At 42.3% G+C, this 10,281-nt stretch overlaps 1 pseudogene; it reads right to left on the reverse strand.

The window, feature by feature from the left end:
• Positions 1–5,837: 5,837 nt before the first annotated feature.
• On the reverse strand, positions 5,838–9,271 carry LOC132536197 (tubulin alpha-8 chain-like; annotated as a pseudogene).
• Positions 9,272–10,281: the final 1,010 nt, after the last annotated feature.

The following is a 10,281-nucleotide window of genomic DNA, read 5'->3' on the forward strand; positions in this document are numbered from 1 at the left end:
CTTACTTTTTTTCTTCTTTCCCAGAGCATTTATTAGCTCTGGCTTATGGTGGTATGGGTATTAATTGAATCTAATACTTTAGAGCCTCATGCATAACCATTACACTGGTTCTCTTGACTATGATAGTATTCTTTTTTTAAAGATTTTATTTATTTATTAATGAGAAAAATAAGAAAAGATAGAGGAAAAATACAGACATCACTCTGGTACATGTGCTGCTGATGATCTAAGTAGGGACATCTTGCTTAAGAGTCCAATGCCACATCAACTGCTCCACCTCTCAGACCACTTCTTTGTATTAGTCTTATTTTTATTTATTTAATTCTGAATGACAAGTCCATTGTATAAGAGAGGTACAATTCCACACAATTCCCACCGCCAGAGTTCTTTATCCCAACTCCTCCATTGAAAGCTTTCCTATTCATTACCCGCTCTGGGAGCATGGACCCAGGATCATTCTAGAATGCAGAAGGTAGAAGATCTGGTTTCTGTAATTTATTCTCTGATGGACTTGGACATTGGCAAGTCAAGCCATACTCCCTGCCTGTTTCTATCTTTCCCTAGTGGGGCAGGGCTCTAGAGAGGTGGGGATCCAGAACACATTGGCGAGGACACCTGCCAGGGGAAGTCCAGTTGGCATCATGGTAGAAACTGCAACTTGGTGGCTGAAAATAATTAAGATATAAAGGAGAACAAAGTTTTAATAATCAGTAACCTAAAGGTAAGAATATATACATGTAGCCATAAGTTATGGGAAAATATACACCTTAAGGTAAAAGTGCACAGTGCTGTACAGTGAATCAGTAAGTGCGGTAAGCAAGTGGAAAGATCTGTTAGAGATGAGTAACTGAGTAAGTTGTGGTCTATATACACAGTAGAATACTACTCAACTATTAAAAATGGTGAATTCACCTTCTTCACCCCATCTTGGATGAAGCTTGAAGGAATAATATTAAGTGAGATAAGTCAGAAAGACAAGGATGAATATGTGATGATCTAGCTTACATACAGAAGTTGAAAAACAAAATCAAAAGGGGAACCACTAACAGAACTTGGACTGGAGTTGGTGTATTGCAGCAAAGTAAAAGACTCTGGGATGGGTGAGGAGAGTCCAGGTCCTGGAACATGGGCAGAGGAGGACCTAGTGGGACTTGAATTGTAATGTGGAAAACTGGGAAACATGCATATACAAAGTATTGTGTTTAGCTGTCAACTGTAAACCATTAATCCCCCAATAAAGACACTAAAAAAACCTGTTAGTACTCTTATGCAGATTCCAAAAATGATATGGGCAAGTGTGAAAAGAAAATTCATAAATTTCAGATCTCAGGAGGAACTAGAAAAGCATCTCTGCTAACTGACATTCTTTAACTGGGCTCTCTGTCTTTCTCCATAAAAATATATTTATTTATTTATTTAATAGAAACAGTCAGAAATGTTGAGGGAATGGGAAAGTAGAGAGGGATAAAAACAGAAAGACATCTGCAGCACTGCTTCATCACTTTTAAAGCTTTCCCCCTGCAGATGAGGACAAGTGCTGGAACCTGGGTCCTTGTGCAATGTAACGTGTGTGTGCTCTCACGTGTGTGCCACCACCCAGCCTCTATTGGGATTTTTCTCTTTCTAGCACTACATTAACCCATTACCAAAGGTATGTGAATGTACTTGAAGTGTTGGTGTATCTGGTGGAACCAAAAGCATTTATTCTACAACTCTAGGATGTATCTGGTACAGAAAGTGTATCAAAGAAAGTGGTAGCCTCCAGGAGATCAACAGTCCTATAGTGTGGAAAAATGTTCACACATTACATTATGCAATTACTTTTAGTGTTGTCTTTCCCTGTCTGAATATGTCCCTTACCATCAGTTTCCAGAGGTCTGTTCCTATTGTGACATGATGCCCTTCCTTTTTGTTGTTACATAAATGTGTGTGTGTGTGTGTGTGTGTGTGTGTGTGTGTGTGTGTGTGTGTGTGTGTGTGTGTGTGTGTGTGTTCTTTCCCAGCTCCAGCTCCACAGGTGGAAAATCATCATTACAAGAACACATCCTGCCCCTACTTCTGAAATATTTTCTTTCAGCTAAAGTCTTCTCTAACCTTCTTTCACCTGTACACAATTTCAGGTTATTTGAAAGTCTGTCTTTTTTCACATCGTGGAACAATTATAAAAACACTCACATGTGAGGCTGACTAAGGCATTGGTAAAGAGATGGTCAGGGGTCACTATCCCAGGAGCTTCAGGCTCCCCAGGTGCCCCTGGGATATTCTGAAGGCTGAGGTATTTTACCCAGTAGCTACCAAGCCCATTTCTCAGGGCCCTGTGCTGGGGAAATGCTGCCTTGGGAGATGAATTTCTTGTGGTTGTGAGGTGTCTGCATAACTGAAATGGTTCATCTGCTCCTTTCTCACTTACTTGGGAATGTCCATCCTTTGCCCTGCAATGCTCACACTGTGGTAATTGACAGACCTCCTAGGTTGGGAAAGGCTCCAATTGCTCATCCTGACTCTGGGTCACTTTCTTGCCAGAATCTCTTAAGAAGAAATAGCTGGATTTGCTCTTAGCAAGGGTCTGGGATGAACCCTGGTGTGAGTGTGAGGGCTTCAACAAAAATCAACTGATTATTCCACTAACAAAAGGGATTTATCTGGACACCAAAAAAAAAAAGCATTTGTAAAAGTGAAGTCTCATTATGGGACATGTGTGGACTTCTCCCACTTTATATGTACTTATAAATCCTGCTATATAAAGAGCAGCACCCCTCACTATGGCTTTTACTGGCATGCTGTGAGAAGAGACACCTCTGTTTCCCTAATTTTTAAAATATGTTTATTTACTATTGGATAGAGAAATTTAGAAGGGGTGGAAAGACATAGGGGTAAAGAGACAGAGATACACCACTTGTGAAGCTTTCCCCCCTGCAGATGGGGATACCAGGAGCTTGAACCCATGTCCTTGCACTCTGTAATGTGTGTGATTAGCCAGGCGAACCACTGCCTGGCCCTACAACCTCCATTTTCCCTTAGCCTTCGTGGGAACTCTCTCCTAGCATTCTCTGTCCTCTCAAAGATTTTTAAAGATTTATTGTACTTACTACAAATGACAGAGTTTACTTGAGCAAGAGAGAAAGAGACAACCCAGAGCACCACTCTGGTACATGTAGCACTCGGGATTGTGGGGTGTCAGCTGAAGCTAAAGGTCTCCCTACCACATTTCAATAGGATTTAGGAATGCTGATTTATTTTTCCTCTTTAAACATTTTATTTACATGTTTATTTACTTATAAAATAAAATATTTTATTTACTTTATTGGAAGGTGACAGAGAAAAATTGAGGGAGGAAAGGGAGGGAGGGGAAGAGACAGACACTTGTAGCCCTGCTTCACCACTTGCAAAGCTTTCCCTTTGTAGGTGGGGGACAGGGGATTGAACCTGGATCCTTGCTCACTGTAATGTGTGCACTTAGTCAGATTTGTCATTGCCTCCATCTGGAATATTGATTTTCATAAGATTATAATTTATCTCATGATGAATGCTATATGGTCCCCCGAACACAATTTTGAAGCATCTCTCAAGCTAAAAACAAGTCTGTACTAGGCTCAGAGGCCAAGCTTGCTCTCTTCAGAGTAAGTGAAATAGAAGTGAGAAATGGATGAATGGATGAAGTGTGAAAAAAAAAGAGTGGGAAAAAGAGAAAAAGGAAGGAAAAGAGCCAGGGAAAAGATAGTACCTGAGCACCATCTGGATAAAGTAGATCATTAAAAGGAAATCTGGGGTCAGGAGGTGGCACACCAGTAAAGTGTACATGTCACTATGATCAAGGAGCCAGGCTTGAACCTTCCTTCCCCACTGCCTGGGAGAAGATTCACAAGCTGTGGAGCAGGCTGTAGATGTTACTCTCTCTCCATCTTTTTTTCTCTGCCTCAATCATAATTTAAAAAGAGGAAAATGGCTGCTGAGGACAGTGGATTCATTGTGTAGGCTCCCAGCCCCAGCAATTCCCAGTCAGGTGAGCAACTAAGTACCAAACTGTTTCCTCCCTTGTGCATGAAACCTGGCCTGTGGACATCATCTGCTTCTTCTTACTCTATTCAGCCTTGCTGGCCACACCAATTGTACCTGAATACTGGTCACTAAGTTCTCCGGCTACTCACAGTGCCCTGGCTTTCTTTGCTCATCCCTGCTTATGTTGCTTCTGAAGAGGTAGTTGGAAGAGGGTCCAACTCAGGGAACTGCCTTCTCTCTAATCTTGCCTACACAGTATTCAATTCTCTTTATTCCTCTACATCAGTTATTCCCCCAATAAATGATGAGTCAAGTACCAATTATAACAGCCTTGGGCTGTTATTGATTTTGACTCAAAAAGTTTCACTTTCTCCAAATAGGGAATTAAGTACAATTTTATTTGCCACAGTAGCTTTTGGCTAAGTATGAAAGAAATGAGCACAACTCCAAATTGTTTCCATGAGATTATATTTTAACATTGTTAGCAATTGTTTCTGACATTATGGCTACTGATTTAAATTACAGTTCAACAAATTACTGCCTATGATATCTATGACTTCTTCTTCTAGCGTTTGCCATATCTATGACTAATATCACTAGCTACCCCACATATTGTAGCAACAGAACAGAAATAGAGGCTTTAGGAGAAAAAAATAAAAGACCCAGAAATGGAGTGGCATGCTGACTAGAGCCTTGGACTCTTCACACAAGGTCCCAAGTCTAACCCCTGCATCTCGTGTGTTGAGTGATATTCTGGTCCCCTCTCTCCTCCTCTCAACAAGTCTTAAAATGAATCTTTAATTCAACTCTCTGAAGACTTAGCTGAGATCCACAGACTCAGATGTGCTTTGTTTTTTTTCCCTCCTCCAGGGTTATTGCTGGGCTCGGTGCCTGCACCATGAATCCACCGCTCCTGGAGGCCATTTTCCCCCCTTTTGTTGCCATTGTTGTAGCTTCGTTGTGGTTATTATTGCCCTTGTTGATGCAATTCGTTGTTGGATTGGACAGAGAGAAATGGAGAGAGGAGGGGAAGACAGAGAAGGGGAGAGAAAGATAGACACCTGCAGACCTGCTTCACCGCCTGTGAAGCGACTCCCCTGCAGGTGGGGAGCCGGGCACTCGAACCGGGATCCTTATGCTGGTCCCTGCGCTTTGCGCCACATGCGCTTAACCCACTGCGCCACCGCCCGACCCCCCAGATGTGCTTTTTTAATATCCACAGGTGAAAGATGTGGACAATATGTTGTCTAACTTGGAAAAATACCAGTCAGATCTGTCCCACTTATTTCACTTTCCATTTATTTTTCACAGTACTACTCAACTCAGGTTGTGGTGATGTGAGGGAAAGAAATTGGAACTTCAGGCTAAAAGTTTATTGAGCAGGTCAGGGTTGTATCTCCCTGATACACTAGAGATGACTTTTTATCACCAGTGTGCAGAGTTACAGAAACATACCTGACCACAAGCACAACAAAGAACACACATCAATCACTTGAACTACTGATCTAAATGATCAGGTAGATCTCTAGCCACTTCATCTGTTCCCAAAGGGGCTTGAAGTGGGGCAAATGTTTATGATATAAGTGTAACCAAGGGCTAGCTAAGGAACTCACTGAGATAGTGTGGGACTTTGCCATGTGTGTGGCCCAGGTTTGAGTAAAAGATCTACCGTATTGAGAGAAAGCATCAAGGCTGTGGTATCATTCTCTGCTTGTTTACCTCAAAATTAAAATAAGCAACCAAACACATTCATATGAAAATATTTTATTGACAGCTTTATGCCACAATAGACTGCTTCACAAATGAGTTCAAGACAGACAGGAATAAAAAATGTCAAGTTAATACTCTTCACCCTCATCATCTCCATTAGCACTATCTGCTCCAATCTCCTCATAATCCTTCTCTAAGGCAGCCATGTCCTCTCGGGCCTCAGAAAACTCTCCCTCCCCCATGCCCTCACGATATACCAATGGACAAATGCACGCTTTGCAAACATTAGGTCAAACTTGTGGTTCAGCCGGGCCCAGGCTTCAGCAATGGCTGTGGTGTTACTCAGCAAGCACACAGACCGCTGGACCTTGGCCAGGTCTCCACCAGGGACCACAGTGGGAGGCTGGTAATTAATGCCAACTTTGAAGCCAGTGGGGCACCAGTCCACAAACTGGATGCTATGCTTGTTCTTAATGCTGGCAATGGCAGCACTGACATCTTTGGCGACCACGTCACCACAGTACAACAGGCAGCAGGCCATGTATTTACCATGGCGAGGGTCACATTTCACCATCTAGTTGTTTGGCTCAAAGCATGCCTTGGTGATTTCCGGAACTGAAAGTTCTTCATGGTATGCTTTCTCAGCAGATATTACAGGGGCATAGGTGGTTAAAGGGAAGTGGATGCGGGGATAGGGCACCAAGTTGGTCTGGAATTCTGCCAGGTCAACATTCAGGGCTCCATCAAACCTGAGGGAAGCAGTGATGGAGGATGCTACCTGACTAATAAGGCGATTGAGGTTGATGTAGGTTGGTCGTTCAATGTCCAGATTTCGACAACAGATGTCATAGGTGGCTTCATTGTCTACCATGAAGTCACAGTCACAATGTTCCAGGGTGCTGTGAGTGGTGAGGATGGAGTTGTAGGACTCCACGACAGCTGTGGACACCCAGGGAGATGGGTAGATGGAAAACTGGAGCTTGGACTTCTTGCCATAGTCGACAGAGAGACGCTCCATCAGGAGAGAGGTGAACCCAGAACCAGTTCCCCCACCAAAGCTGTGGAAAACCAGGAATCCCTGAAGACCTTCGCACTTGTCGGCCTGCAAAATAAATTAAGTCTTGAAGGTATCTACAGTGACTTTTCTGAATCTCTGATTACAGTGGCCAAGCTTATAAAAGAAATATGAATAATGCTTGTAAAACAGTCAGGACTTTGAGGAATTTAAGTATTCAGAGAAACTTCACAATCAATTACTTGTTGGGGAAAATTCCACTAAAATGGCTATTTTATTTTTTATTAGTGATTTAATATTGATTTACAAAGTTATAGATAATGGGGTATAATTTCACACTGTTACCACCACCAGAGTTCCACACTCTCATTCCTTCCCCTGGAAACTGTATTAGTAATCCCAAGGTCACAGATATGGATTGGCCAATTTCCTTTTTTTTTTTTTTTTTTGCCTCCAGGATTATCTCTGGGGCTTGGTTCTTTCTCTATGAATCCACAGTTTCTATGTTTTCTGGCTTTTTAAAAAATATTTTGATATGAGAGAAGTTGAGAGGGGAAGGGAAGACAGAGGGGAATAAAGATAGATACCTGCCACCTAACTAAACATTTATGAAGTGACCTCGCTGCATGTGAGGAGCTAAAGGCTTAAACCAGGATCTTTCAGTGGGTGCTTGTGCTTTGCAATATGTGCACTTAAACTGGCACACCACTGCCAGGCCCCCAATTGACTTCATTCTATAACTAGCTGTACTTACACATATTTGCCCATTTTACTGTAGTCTTAACTTTTCTTTCTACATATATTACTATGTCCAAATGCCTTTCTTTTTTCCTCTTCTCTCTCTGGGTCCTGATGGAATTGGAGTTCTGAGCCCTCTGGTCATCTTCCCCTAATATTTCTCCCCCTCTGGGATTATACACCAATGTTCTTTATGGGGTATGGAAGGTGAATGTTCTGGCTTCTGTAATTGCTTCTCTGCTGGACATGGATGATGCCAGATCAATCCATACCCCCAGTGAAAAAGGCTATTTAAAAAGTAAACTACCTTCATTTCTGAAATTAAAGGAATCACAAGATCTGTAATGACTGTATAGTTTATTTTTGAAACAGAATGTAATCTTTGTTGCCCTTGGTGTGACCACAGAGCAAGGGAAACTTATCAGTTGGAGTGTGACCAAGATAGCCTGTAACCACTGCCTCTGTGTAATGGATACTTCAGAAAGATTTATCAAACAGAAGGGAAAACACAAAGCAGAATTAGGTGTAATGCACCAAAGTAAAAGACTCAGGTTGGGGGGGCGAGTGTTTAGGTCCTGCAATGTGATAGTAGAGAAGGGTGGGGGTGGAGGGGGGTGTTAGATTATTATGTGGAAAACAGAAATGTTACCCATGTACAAACTACTATAGTTTACTGTCAACTGCAAACTATTAATCCCTCAATAAAGAAAAAAGATTTGGTAACAAGTTTCTGAGCAGGAATATATCAGAACCATCAAGTTCCAATGGAATCAGGTACTGGAGTCAGGTCAGGTCTAGGTCTGGCTCCAGCAGGTTCCTTTCTGTGTGGTTTTAACAAAGTTAATTATTCAGTTTTATATATTTCACTAAATACTAACTTGAAACAGTGATCAGCACAGTAAGGAGTAGTTACCAGAAAGAAAGTTGATAAAAGTGATTATTACAATTCAAGACCCCCCCCAACACACACACACACACCTCACTGGGGTTTCCTACTTATATGGGAAGTGTTGGCTGACAAACTAGTATTCTATGAAAGGTTGCTAAAAAATGGTATCTAACACCTATCAAAAGGTGTTCAGATTTGTGGACATTCTCCACTGACCTCTGTGAGACCCATTTATAAACCATGATGGTTATTGTTCTTAAATGTCATCAAAATAAAACAGAAAAGAGAAGCTGGTCTTGCTGCAAATAGTTGTGCCATAGCCCAAGAGTGTCTTGGCTGAGAGTCTAGATGTTCAGTGAGGGCCATCAGTGTGCGAAGAGTTCTTGTAGTTAGTCCCACGCCACATTGAGCAAGTGATGTTATCTTATCAGTTTCAGAATATGATCGGAGACAGGGTCTATAACCTCCCTGCCCAAGCTGTAATGTCCACGAGCATAGTTATTAGCAGCGTCTTCCTTGCCCGTGATGAGCTGATCAGGGTGGAATAGCTGGCAGTAGGGGCCACTGCGAATTTCATCTGCAAAGGGAAATCATAGAAGCCTCTCACCACTAGCCCTGTGTAAGAAGACCCAGCCTTAAGGTGTCTGTGGAGTCCCAGGACACACCCCTGGGATCTCACCCAGGTTACAGGCCAACTCACCAATGACTGTGGGTTCCAGGTCTACAAACACTGCCCCTGGTACACGATTGCCAGTGCTAGTTTCACTAAAAAAGGTGCTGAAGGATTCATTTCCATCCCCAGTGGACCTGTCACTGGGCATCTGGCCATCAGGCTGGATGCCGTGTTCCAGGCAGTAGAGCTCCCAGCAGGCATTACCGATCTGGACACCAGCCTGGCCAATGTGGATAGAGATGCACTGACGCTGTGGGAGGAAGATGCCCATATATATTATATATATTTATTTATCTGATTGTTTTTTTAACCAAAGCACTGCTCAGTTCTGGTTTGTGGTGGTAGGGAGGGGAGAAATTGATTCTGGAACATTGGAGCCTCAGGCATGAGAGTCCCTGCATAACCATTGTGCTATTTACCCCCTCTGCAGGTGAACTATTTATGAATGATTCACTCTCAGGGTTCTGGTTGGTGTACCTGGTTGTGTGCAAAAATTAATGTGCAAAGAAACTGGCTCTAGGGAAACATCACAAGTGGTAAAGCAAAGCTGTGTCTCTCTTTCCCTTTCGACCCATCCCATCCTTCTCAATTTCTGTCTATCCTATCAAACAGAAGGGAAAAAATGGTCACCAGCAGGAAAAGTGGATTCATGTAGGTAAGGAGATCAGCAATAACCCTGGTAGGGAAAAAAAAAGACTTCCAGGGTGGAGCTATGGTGGCCTATTCACAGAAAGTTGTCCCTTCACCAGAAAACAAATGTTGATATTATAACAAAATAACTAAACAAATTTCATCAGAGAACATCTGGGTTTTTTGGTAAGGAAAGGATCATTAATATTTGAAAGTCATTGATTGTGTGGACTCCAGGAGCCGGGGGAAGGGAGAAAAGGACATTAACAGAAACGCAGCATTGAGAGTGGGGATATATAGCATACTGGATATGCAAAGAAACGTGGCTGAGGCTCTGAAGTCCCAGGTTTAATACCCTGTACCACTATAAACCAGTGATGAGCAGTGCTCTGGTATAAATAAATAAATAAATAAATAAATAAATAAATAAATAAATGCAGCATTGCTTAGACATCAGCTACCATATTTGCATTTGCTTTAGATCCACCTGGTGGATATTAAAGGGCCTCCTGGAAACCATTCAGGAACCTAGTGGTTTAAGAGAGTTTAAGTTACTGTTTAGGGATATAGAAGCCACAATCTATTGTGTGAACCCCAGAGGGCCCATCCAGGAGCACTAAGGAAATG

Source organism: Erinaceus europaeus, assembly GCF_950295315.1.
Source record: "Erinaceus europaeus chromosome 6 unlocalized genomic scaffold, mEriEur2.1 SUPER_6_unloc_45, whole genome shotgun sequence".
Lineage (NCBI taxonomy): Eukaryota > Metazoa > Chordata > Mammalia > Eulipotyphla > Erinaceidae > Erinaceus > Erinaceus europaeus.